Source organism: Microtus pennsylvanicus, chromosome 5 (genome assembly GCF_037038515.1).
Source record: "Microtus pennsylvanicus isolate mMicPen1 chromosome 5, mMicPen1.hap1, whole genome shotgun sequence".
In the NCBI taxonomy this organism is placed as follows: Eukaryota; Metazoa; Chordata; class Mammalia; order Rodentia; family Cricetidae; genus Microtus; species Microtus pennsylvanicus.
The window spans coordinates 53,564,101-53,577,070 of NC_134583.1; the positions used below are offsets into that span (position 1 = coordinate 53,564,101).

Consider the following 12,970-nt stretch of genomic DNA (forward strand, 5'->3'; position numbering starts at 1 on the left):
GTTGGTTTAAAAGGACAACCTCACCAAACAAATTTCAGTAAAATACAAATATAAGTTATTTAGGTGTGTACCTGAAAGTTATAAAAGTGTGAGGACAAGTGCACACTATCAAATTTCTCTCTCACACTGCCTTTCATAGTCTTAAAAGTACTTTTCATTGTGCAAAAAAATCTGTCACAGTCATTCTTAGATAAATATGCTGCTGGTCCTAATTTTTTTTCCCTAAACTTAACTTTATTCTGCCAATACCTTAAACAGGTGTAAGAGACATGAGACATTTCCATACCACAAACACCAGACAGGAGCCAAGAGACCAGCTATGCCAAAATGTGATGAGCACCCAGCTTTCTCAAGTTTCCCACCCCAAGACAATGCCCACAAATAAGCAGGAAGCAGTCTTGAGAATTAAATTCCTTTAACCTGTTGTGCCTAACCTTCTGACTTTTTATTATTAAAAAAAATATATATATGGGAATGTAATGGTCTGTCCTGCTCCTTTAAGAGACAAGTCCTGCTCACTCCCTCCCCAGTCCACTGAGGCAGGTAGATCTTCCTTCCGCTTCTAGCCTGAGTTCCTTTCTTTCCATCTTTCTTCAAAAGAGGCAGCTTCTGCCTCTCTCCCTTCTTCCCACTTCTCCCCTCCCCCCTCCTCCCTCTCTCTCTCTCTCTCTCTCTCTCTCTCTCTCTCTCTCTCTCTCTCTCTTTCTGTCTCTCTCTTTCTGCTCTTCCCCCTTCTTCCCTTCCCCTTTTTCCTTTCCCCTCCATAACCCACTAAATAAATACCCACTTTCTTTGTATGGTGTGTCTCTGTCTCTCACCACCACGGGGCTCCCTTCCTGGGACCAGCTGCCTTTGTGGCCCACCATGGTCTTGTGCCTGTTACCCACTGCTGCCACTCAGAGACTTGCAGCATTTTATTTTTACCATAACAATTAGAAGAAAAAAAGAAGGGACAGAGGGAGGAAGGAAGACAGAGAGAGAGAGAGAGAGAGAGAGAGAGAGAGAGAGAGAGAGAGAGAGAGAGAGGGAGAGGGAGGAGGGAGGGAGAGCTAAAAGTCAGAACACATATATATGAACTGACTTTGAATTCATAGAGAACAGAAGGATATGAGAATTTGAGAATCCAGGGTTTTGGATTTCTATAGCCATGTGGGGACAAGAGGATAGAGAAACCTGTAGTGCTGGGAATTACAGCTGAGCTGTCCAAGGAAGCTTGGTACCCACATGCAAACATGGGCTCTGGACTACAAAAAAAGGTATAATTTCTCCTGACAATTTGAACGTATGCACCAGCACCTTCTATAGTTTTAGACTCGAAATGCAAACTCTTTGTGTGATCTGGGAACATCACAGATGCCCAGAGTCTAAAAGCGGTATTTTATGTATGTTGTGAGCTTATCTTCAGGGAGTTTTGTCTGTGGGGCTCCTATGTAGGTTAGAAATTACTGTAATCTTGTAGATGGAAAAACAAAATTACTGTGGAATAGTGTATCTTCAACACAGGCTTCACCTGATCTGACATGAGAGAGAGAAAGGAGCAAAAAATTGATGATGAATTAACAATTACAATAACCTGCCACAAGGGAAAGTTACCAGGCACCATAGAATATGCAGTAGAATCTGAGATGTAGCCTTTCCTATAAAGTGGAAGCTGATTTTTTTTTTTTGGGGGGTTTTTCGAGACAGGGTTTCTAGGAGCCTGTCCTGGAACTAGCTCTGTAGAACAGGCTGGTCTTGAACTCACAGAGATCCGCCTGCCTCTGCCTCCCGAGTGCTGGGATTAAAGGCGTGCACCACCATCGCCCGGCTACGCCACCATCACCCAGCTTTTTTTTGGGGGGGGGGGAGCTGATTTTTTAAGGCAGGTATCGACCTGGGATGAGGACAGGAATGGAGACTATCTGTGAAAAGGCATGAAAGATCTTAAGGAGAATAAAAATATCCTAAGACCAATTTGCTGTGATAGCTACACTAATGAGCCATGCTGTTAAAAGTCACTGAACTGCATCCTTGAAATGGGTACAAGCCAATCAGATGTAACCGTAAAATTATACAATTAATAAGTAATAGATTCCTAGCCAGGCATGGTGGCTTGCATCTTTAATCCCAGCACTTGGGAAGCAGAGACAGGCAGAGCTCTGTGAGTTCAAGGCCAGCCTGATCTATATAGTGAGTTCCAGGCCATTCAAGTCTACATTGTACCCTATTTCAAAAACAACAATGAAGAAGTAATAGATTCCTGATGTGTTAACAATAGTCAAACGAAATTAAACAACTATAGGAAATCATACATTATCTAACAATGATATGACAAGAAATGGCTGAATCTCCAGGAAATTTAAAAACACTCCTAATACTAATGGTTGAATAAGTAGAGAGAGTGAGAGCTTGTTTTTTCATAATCATGTGTGTGGATTGTGGATTTGTGGGTGAGCATGGATGCACACACACAATGGTGTTCATGCAGAGGACAGAGGACAACTTCCCAGAATTCTTACTTTCCATTTTGTTGAGACAGGGCCAAGAAAGCTTATTTTAAAATCATATTTCACCAGCCTAGGCTTTCCCCAGTTTATAATTAAATCCTAATAGTATATTTAGAAAAATTATTTTAAATTTTGTATTGTTATTACTTTCCTGGGTGCTAGGATTAAAGGCATGCACCACTACCACCCGGCTATTACTTTTTATTGATGATAGATTTCGTTATGACATTTTCAGACATGTGTACCATTGTGCTTTGCTCATATTACCCCTCACCTTCTCTTGTGTTCTGTCCCCTAAATATACCCCCCTTCTGCTTTGGTATCATACATGTATGCTTAAATCTAAATATAGGTTTTACTTAATTCGGTACTAACCTGGAAGCTTCATCCCTACTGGCTAATTCTGGAAGCTTCATCCCTACTGGCTAGTTCTGGAAGCTTCATCCCACTGGCTAGTTCTGGAAGTTTCATCCCTACTGGCTAGTTCTGGAAGTTTCATCCCTACTGGCTAGTTCAGAAAGTTTCATCCCTACTGGCTAGCTTTCATAGTGCTAGAAGGTTCTATGCACACTACCAGAAAAGAACAGTCATCAACACTCTTCCCCAACTGTGAACCCAGCAAGCTACAATAACAACTAGACTGGCAAGATATGCTCATTGGCACACTAGTGGCCCAAACGCTTTTCCATTGGATTTAAAGCCCACTCTAGAGAGAAAGCGATACCCTACTCTTCCTACGGTGGCCTGAAGGAGAAGCGAAGTAGGAGAATTTATTATTTCTGGGACTCACAGTTGCGATGTCTTTCAAGAGGGAAGGGGACGACTGGAGTCAGCTCAATGTGCTAAAAAAACGACGGGTTGGAGACTTGCTGGCCAGCTACATCCCAGAGGATGAGGCGCTGATGCTGCGGGATGGACGCTTTGCGTGTGCCATTTGCCCCCATCGCCCAGTACTGGACACCCTGGCCATGCTGACTGCCCACCGTGCAGGCAAGAAGCATCTGTCCAGTCTGAAGCTCTTCTATGGCAAAAAGCAGGCAGGCAAGGAAACAGAGCAAAATCCAAGGCAGCAGAAAGACCTGAAGACAGAAACCAAAGCTGAGGCGCCTTTGCTAACCCAGACCCGATTGATCACGCAGAGTGCTCTGCACAGAGCTCCCCATTATAACAGCTGCTGCCGGAGGAAACACAGACTGGAAGCCCCTGCTCCCTCTGTCTCCAGTTCTCCTTTGCCAGCCCCAGAGGTTGGACTCCAGAGTGCAAAGATAGGTAGGGAACCCGAACCTAAGGCAGGATCGCATGCCAAAGAGTCATCTGCTCCCATGAGCCCCACGAAACGACGAATCCTGAACCATTACCTTACCCTTCGAAGCTCGGGATGGGTCCCAGATGGACAAGGCCGATGGATAAAAGATGATAATGTTGAATTTGACTCGGATGAGGAAGAGCCCCCTGATCTCCCCGTGCACTAACAACCCCTCTCCCCATTTCTTCCACAGATAAACTGTAGTTGGTCCTTAAAAAAAAATAAAATAATAAAAAAAAAATAAAGCCCACTCTACAAGATGGAATCCATGTGTGGTGCCAAAATCCCATGTCCGGCTAAACCATGGGCTACAAGAAAGAACCCAGTACTGCTTTTCTGCTAAACAATCATAGCAATAAAGTGCCCTCTGAATTCTCATTTTATACCTGTAGATTAATGCATTGTTCAACCTTCAGCAGAGAAGCTTCCCGAAAGTAGATGGCAATTAATACAGGCCCATAGTCAGCATGTAGAGAGTCAGAGACTTAGGAGCACCCAGCTCTGAAGAGGGCATCTACATCCCACCCTTCCCTGCTAAGACTCCAGAGACCAGACAAATTGTAAGAGCCAGAAAGTAGACAGATGTTTGTAGCAAATCTCTATTTGCCAGATATGACAGCGCAATCGCATACCCCAACTCTCAGCTGCTCTGACGGCATGCCCAAAACCTGCCCAAAATCAAGCCAGCCACACTCCTGGCACAGATGAAGTCCCACAGCCATCGAAAGGACTACTGGAAATCAATGGCAGCTGGAGGAGAGATTCAGGCCCCGAGAGGCCCCCCCATGCTTCGGCGGGTGGTCCCACATACAAGCGGTACTAAATGGATTCAGTGAATGGGTATTAAATAAAAATGTTTTGAGTCTCACTACGTGACCCTGGGTAGCCTGGAGCTTGCTCTGTAGACCAGGCTTACCTGGAGGTCACAGAGGTCTGTCTCCTTCTGCTTCCCAAGTGCTGGGATTAAAGGTGTGCACCACTCCATCTAGCTAAAGAAAAGTATTTATTTAATTTAGATTTTTAGATCCAATTCTGGATTCTCCATGTGAGAGAAAGCACGTGCTGTTTCTCTCTCCTCTCCCTATCATCACCTCTTATTTAGGGGAAGAGATGTGGAGAAAAAAAGTTAACTTTACACAAAATTATAAACGTAAAACGAAGCAGGGAACTCTGAAGGAAGGAGCACAGGATGGAGACGTCCCCAGCAAGACTCCACTGCCCTAAAGCCGTGCTCCTGCATGGTACAGTAGAAGCTACACATCCTCCCGTGGAACACAAAAGCTAATATATTAGCAAATAAAGACACAAACCTGCTCTGCTATAAATCAAACTTCAAAGCGAAGGGAGAAATATGAACTATTGCATACGTGGTGCTTGGACGGCCGTCAAGTCATGTGGGAAAACATAAAGCATGCTTCTGACCTCATTTCTTACAGCAAAATAAGATCCAGCTGGATTCTATTTTTATAATAGCTGAATGGGGAGGACTTTTCTAAGCATTTTACAAAGAGCAGCGTCTGTAGGGGGGAAGATTATAAATTGAGTTGCTTTTCAGATAACAGTATTTGAGAGCTTGCTCCACCCTTGGGGCACCTTTTTAGCATCCGATTTAATCTAGGATTTAATACAAGCCATGATTAGTCGTCGCAGGTTAGTACTGTTGGTAGCCCGGTCAACTGACCTATCGCGTCCTCCTCATAGTCTCTCAGCCTCACCTCTCCCCTGGATGAGATCACTTGGTTGGCCTTACTCACTACCTCAGCCAAGAGACACTGCTGCTCCTGGCTCATCAGCCACTTACTTGAAGTCTCCAGCCCTCCCATAGTCTCCACATCCAGCAGATTTGTCCTTACACAGAGCAAAGCAATCCCTGCCCATAGTAGCTAGCAAGACTGATAACCCCTTCCAGAAGTAGGGGAAAGTCAAAAGGAGCGGACATTAACTAGCAAGAGACAGAGATGTCAACTCTCTTGTCCTCTCGCCCACCGACCTAGGGTTGTGCGGCCTTTCTGTAGGCATCAAGTATGGCTGAGTAACCCCCTGGCTGAGCAACTGGTTATGTCTTTGTGGCCAGCCATGAGACAGTGGCCAGTGTGGTGAAACTGTCCCCAACATTCTCTCTAGTGTTTTCCTGCCTCACTTGGCTTTGTAGTCATTCTTGCTGGTCTGGGATTTTGTCTCTCACCTCAAACATTAGTGCTTCAGTTTTGTCCCAGGCGACTGTTGATTGTGGGATCTGGAAGAGGGCATTCAATTTTTCTCATCCTAATACACAAAGAGATAAAGAAACTTTCTGAGCTCCCAACTAGCTCTTCATGATGTTTGACTTGGAACATAAATCTTATAAAGTATTTTATGAGAAGACCAAGATTAAAGCTTAACAGCAGATATGACCCTTGCTAGTGACTATGAAGTTGATTGGTCGTCACCCACAAAGCTATCAAACATCATTGAGAGACATTAACAAGGGCTCCGAAGTGAAAGGGCAGATCGCATTAACGGTTGGCAAAAATCAACATAACGATAACGTATCTCCCCACATGGACCTACAGATCAATACCATACTAATCAAAGTTCAAGCAATTTGAGGTAGTTGACCCCAGAGACCCTTCTGCCTCTGCCCCCACAACAGCAGGCTTACAGGTGTGGGCTGCCATGCCCGATTTTCACGAGTTTGGGTCTTGAACTCAGTCAGGCCCTGGTGTTTACACAGCAGGCACTGTGCTAACTAAGTCCTCTCTTTCCTTTTTTAACCACAGGACAGCTCTGTCAAGTTTACTGTCCAGAAAAGACCAAACGCCCATCCTCCAGTGCCCCAGAGATAGCTTTTCTAAGGGTCAGACGGGAGTAACCACAGGTCACTGGGGGTTGTGTTTGTTTTATTTGGTTTGAATCTCCATCTTCCAGGCAGCCCCTCACAACTCAGATGCCCTGGAGAGAACTCACTATTTAGCTTACAACTTGCCGTGCCTACACTAGCCTTGAAATTTGGGGGTTTCCTACCTCTGTGGTCTGGGATGACAGACCAGAGTTTGCCACAGTGGTTGTTTTTTAAACTCTGTCGATTTTGCGTGTGTGTGTGCATGTGTATGTGTGTGTGCGTGTGTGACATACACACGTGACACAGCAAGTTTGGCAGTCAGGGAACAGCTTTCAGAAGTCAGTTCTCTCCCCTCACATGATTTCTGAGGATCAACCTCAGGTCGCCCAGTTTATTCGTTTCTCTGTCGGCAAGGACCCATCTCACGGGCCCACCATGATATTTTAATCTGCACTGTCCCTTGACCTTTGACACGCCCTTGTGAACTTTGCTCCTTTCCTAGGAATTATGCCTATGGGATCCTGTGCAATCATTAATGCCCAGGTTTGCAAACTTGTGCCAGTAAATTTCAGAACTCGGGAAACTGAGACAGGAAAGGTAGGTTCCAGGTCAGCTTGGATTATATGGTAAATTCTGGGCTAGTCTGAACTACAAAGTAAGACCCTGTCTCAAAACAAACAAACAAAGAACAGCTTCCTGGACTTGAGAGATGGCTTGGCAGTGAAGAGCACTGGCTGCTCTTTCCAGAGGACCTGAGTTCAATTCCCAGCACCCACATGGCAGCTCACAGCTGTCTGTAACTCCAAGATCTGGCGCCCTCACACAGACATACATGCAGACACACATAAAATAAAATAAAGAACCTGCCTATAAAACAAACCCAAAAGCAACTTCCATGAAGGGGCAAGGTATTTGCAGCACTTACCAATTTCAATGGTGCAAACACTCTACTCTGTAAACAGAGACCGCTCATTCGTTCCAGGCCACCCAGACCTGAGTAATCACACAGAAACTACATTCATTACAACACTGTTTGGCCAATGACTCTGGTGTATTTCTAGCTAGCTCTTACATCTTAAATTAACCCATATCCATTCATCTGTGTATCGCCACAAGGCTGTGGCTTCCCAGGTAAGGTTCTGTTCTGGCATCTTTCTCCTTAGGCAACTACATGGCTTCTCCCTGACTTCACCTCCTCTCTCTATATACCTCTTCCAGACTGGCTATATTCTGCCCTTCTATAGGCCAAAGCAGCTTTATTTATTAGCCAATAGAAGCAACACATATACAGAAGGACATCCTAGACAACTTCAAGCTGCCAATGACATCACAGGACATGAAGCTGAAAAGAGATGTGCAGTGCATAGTGTGTCTGCCGTGTGGTTTCAATAAATGTGAACAGCTCAAGAGCATGGATGAGAGTGAAGCATGAACAAATTAGGAAAGGATTAATCTGGGATTTCTCTCTTTGTGCTTTATGCTTAATACAAAGTGTATGTGTTGTAAGCATATAGGTGTCGGGAGTGCTCACCTGTGCATGTATGTGTAGGGGCCAGAGGTCCACATCTGGCCTCTTCCTCTACTATTCTCGACCTTGTTGTTTTAGACAGAGTTTCTCACTGAACCTGGAACACAGTGTTTCTGCTGCACTGTCTGGTCGAAAGTCCCTAGGATATACCTGCCTGTGCCCACACCTGGATTTTGATGTAAGTGTTGGGACCCAAGCTTGTGTCTGTGTAGTCAGAACTGCACCCACTAAGCTGTCTTCCCAACCCTTTGCTCAACATAATCTTTATTGTATATTAATAAACTTTTGGGGGGAGGGGCTTGTTTATTTGGAAACAAGGTCTCACTCTAGCCAAGATTGTTCTAGAAATCACTTTGCAGCCTAGGCTGGCCTGAAGCCCAAAGTACTCTCGGACTTGAGATTCCCAAATGATAGAACTATAGGTAAGAGCCACCATTCCTTGCTTAATAACCTTAAATAGAGTCCAATTTATTTATTCTGTATGTGTGTGCTGTGTGTGGGTACAGGTGTGCACACACCATGGGACAGGTGTGGAGGTCAGAGGACAACTTTCAGGGTCGGTTCTCTCCTTCCATCATGGTTTCTGGGAATTGCTGTCAGGTTAGCGGACTTGCACAGCTCTAGCTTTTATTCACTAAGACATCTTGCTGGCCCCATAATCTTAAGCTTTTAATAATGACTATGTATAATAACCAGCTCACAAAATTCCAGAAAACTTAGCAATCAGTCCTAGTAAGCCGGCATGCCACCAGATTCGACCTGGCAGACTTTCCAGTTTGGGATTCATGTCCCACAAAGACTTCTGGCTCTTGGCAGTTCTGGGACACAAACCCTCTCTACAGGATGGCCCCACTCCTGATCCGAGCTTGGTTTCTCTTTTGCCCACTCCCACAGCTTTCTGTGAGTCATATTCTGAGTCTTCTCTTTCTTTCTTCTCTTTAGGCTAGGAAAAAGGAGAAAGAGCCAGCAAGATGACTCAGGGAGCAAAGGTGCTGGCCAACAACAATCCTGTGAGTTGAGTTCGATCCCAGGGACCCACACAGTGGAAGGAGAGAATCAGATCACATGAGCTGTCCTCTGACCATCACATGCACATTGTGGCTTGTGTGCCCAGACACATGCACACATACATAATACAATCTTTAAAAAACTAAAGGAAAGGGGGCTTAAAATATGGCTCAGTTATTACAGTGCTCACTCACCAAGACTACACAAGATCCTTGGTTCCAACCCCAGCACCAGAAGGCAGGCTGATGGCACCTGCCTATAATTCCTACGCCTAGGAGGTGAAACAAGAGTATCAGACTCTCAAGATCACCCTTGACCATATGTTGAGTTCAAGGCCAGTCTGGGTTAAAGACCCTGTCTCAACACATGTTTTTGAAACTAGTTATTCAATGGTGGTAGGATGGATGCTGACTGCTAACCAAATCCTCAGCCTTCATCCTCGCTGGACCATTTATGAGCTGCAGACCATCCTTCAGCCTCTCTGAGGTCCAGGTTTCTAGTTAATAAAAAGACAACAGCAGCCTCCTAGGCGGTTGTGAAGATTAAATGAAATAATGTCTATAAAACAGTGCAGTGTTGGGCATGGCTAAATGTCCAATGAATGGGAGGGGTCATTATCTGCTTCGAAAGGCCACTTTGATGTGGTTGCGTATGGGATACAGCTTAAAAGAGTTTAGAGTAATAGCAGGCCCTGGTGCATCAGCTCGGTATCCAGCAAAGGGCCTTCCATCAAGCCACAGACAAACCACATTGTTCTCATATTCACATTCTAATATGAAAGCCGGAAACATCTCCTTTAGCCACTGAAACACGCATCTGACCTCCGCATCGTGACGAGCTGGAAGGGTGCAGGCACTTAATCTGTCCAGTCTTGCATGCATGGAAAATGCATTTGACAGAGTAGATACAATGCGGACCCTAGCGGAGCTGATGACCCAGATGGGGACAAGAACATATGATTTCACACTGTGACAAGTGCCAGGTAGAGCAAGGCGAGGGTGACACGAGAAATGATATCAGGTAGATTCTACCCAGTCTGGGGTCTGAAGGGAACGTTCTGCCAACATGAGACATTTAAGAGCTGGAGGTGTGGCTCAGTTGGCAGAGTGCTTGCCTCGCGTGCCCAAGGCCCTTCGTTTGATCCTCAGCACAAAACCTGTAATTCTAACACTTGGATGGTGAAGGAAGGAGGAGCAGAAGTTCAAGGTCATCCACAGCTCTGTAGTAAACTAGAGACCAGCCAGGGATTCATAGACCCCGTGTGCTGGCTAGTTTTACGTCAGCTTGACATAAACTAGAATCATCAGAGGAGGGAACCTCAATTGAGAAAACGCCTTGATGAGATCTGGCTGAAGGAAAGTCTGTAGGGCATTTTCTTAATTAGTAATGAATGTGGGAAGGCCCAGCCCGACCTGAACAGGTTGGTCCTGGGTTCTATTAGAAAACAGGCTGAGCAAGCCATTGGCAATGGTCTGATGGGCTTTTTCTAGGAAGATCTTCATAATCTCGGGCCCCAGCTCCGTCCTACTGGATTGAAATAACAGTCTTGAAAGTCTGGGGTGTATAACTCAAGGGAAGAGCACTCACCTGGGCAGAGTCTCATGCCTGAGACTGTGTGTTATCATCCACCTCCCCCACTACAAGCGAAGAACAATGTTTTAAAATCCAATATAATTTGAATATGCATTTAAGCCTGAGATACAATGCCACATTTGTGTCACTAGGAAGACCATTTCCTACGGTGGCCGATATTACATCCCCTGCTATTTGAAAAATGAAGAGGGATTGGTTTCCCAAGCATCCTGGTTCATTCAATACATTCAAATACTCAACCATTTCCAATGATGATCACAGATTCTTCTTCTTTTTTTTTTTTTAAATTCTATACTGGAGTTTAACCTGTTTTGTTTTCATTGAGACTACAAAAACATTGAGACAAGGTCCATGTGGTCCAGGCTGACCTTGAACTTACTATGTAGCTCAGTGTGCACTTGAAATCTACTGGCTTGAGCGGCAATGCATCCCCCTGTCCTGGCCGGCTGAACATTCTTGACTTACTTCAGAATCATCTCTCTTTTGGTTTCTGACCAACTCTTGCTTCGTATTTATTCCTTCAAAACTTAAATTAATCAATGTTCCCAAAGAGATATCTGCTCAGCCCATGAGAAATTTGTCAACCCTGGATGGCTTCTGGAGACATAATGACCAAAAGTTAAGTCAGCATCAAGTGCTTCATGGATCTGGGTGCTTCTGTGCGCTCGCCTCTGTTGCATTGTGAGACCTCACTGCAGCCTTGGCTCTGAGTACACAGCACACCCACCCTGCACTGCGCATGCTGTCCCAGCACAAAGTGCCCGTCAACCTGCCTGATTCACCCAGGTCATCTTAGAGACTATTATATCATGCTACATGTAAGTTTTCTGCTGCTAGAGAAACAGAGCTGTTTTTGTTGCCATTGTTGTTGTTTGGTTGGTTGGGTTTTTTTTTTCTTTTTGTTTTTTGTTTTGTTTTGGTTTTGGTCTTTCGAGACAGGGTTTCTCTGTAGCTTTGGAGCCTGTCCTGGAACTAGCTCTTGTAGACCAGGCTGGCCTCGAACTCACAGAGATCCACTTGCCTCTGGGATTAAAGGCGTGTGCTACCACTGCCCGGCTGAAACAGAGCTGTTAAATGACAGGAAATAAATACTGTTTCTGACTGTTACCGCTGAGCATATGAGCAGCAAGTTAGTACATCAATCAGAGGGTTGTATTGTGCTACATGAATAAAAGTATCTATCTCACCATGATGCCAATTTGCTTTAATTCTTAATAAATCATAAAATTACATATAATTTATACAGAATTGTTTAAGATAAAGTTCTTCTTAACTTACTAATAACCATGTTTGATCTGTATACCTCTTTTGTACACCTAAATCTGAGAAGCTTATAAAAATTTCCCTGGTTTGATGGACATGATGGTGGAACTCAAAGGCAGAAGCAGGATCTAACAGGATCTCTGAATTCTAGACTAGGCTGATCTACAAGGCAGAAGCAGGATCTAACAGGATCTCTGAATTCTAGACTAGGCTGATCTACAAGGCAGAAGCAGGATCTAACAGGATCTCTGAATTCTAGACTAGGCTGATCTACAAGGCAGAAGCAGGATCTAACAGGATCTCTGAATTCTAGACTAGGCTGATCTACAAGAAGTAGAGGCTAGCCAGGACTACATATTGAAACACTGTCTTTAAAAAAAACTCTGACAAGAGGGGCAGTAGCTGAGCACACCTGTAATCCCAGCACTCGGGAGGCAGAGGCAGGGGGATCTCTGTAAGTTCGAGGCCAGCCTGGTCTACAGGACAGGCTTCAAAGCTACAGAGAAACCCTGTCTCGAAAAACCGAAAAAAAAAAAATCTGACAAAAAGGGTCATGAGAGGGAGAAGTTTAAGAAATTCTGACCTGAAAGAAGAGTTAGGATGGCTTGGTGACTTTCTCTGTCTTTGTCTCTCCAATGTATTTTAGTGAAACAAGAACACACTGCTATGAAGGTATGTCAGCTCAGTTTGCCCCTAAAACTTCCTACACCGCTTAGTAGCTTACAGTTTCTTTTATCTTATTAAAAAAAAAATAACAAGAAAATGTCTTACTAAAGGCTTTCTAACTTCTACAATATGAATTTTTTGAAGCTTTTTTATTTTTGTGTGTATCAGTGTTTGTTTTTGCCTACATCTAAGTGCATCTTGTATGTGCAGTGCCAATGGAGGCCAGAAGAGGGCGTTGTATCCCCTGGAGTTAGAGTTAGATGGTTGTGAAATGTTGTATGGGTGCTGGGAATCCAACC

At 44.5% G+C, this 12,970-nt stretch overlaps 1 pseudogene; it reads left to right on the top strand.

Moving 5' to 3' along the window:
* Nucleotides 1-3,202: 3,202 nt before the first annotated feature.
* LOC142850932 (sodium channel modifier 1 pseudogene) lies at nucleotides 3,203-3,999 on the top strand (annotated as a pseudogene).
* Nucleotides 4,000-12,970: the final 8,971 nt, after the last annotated feature.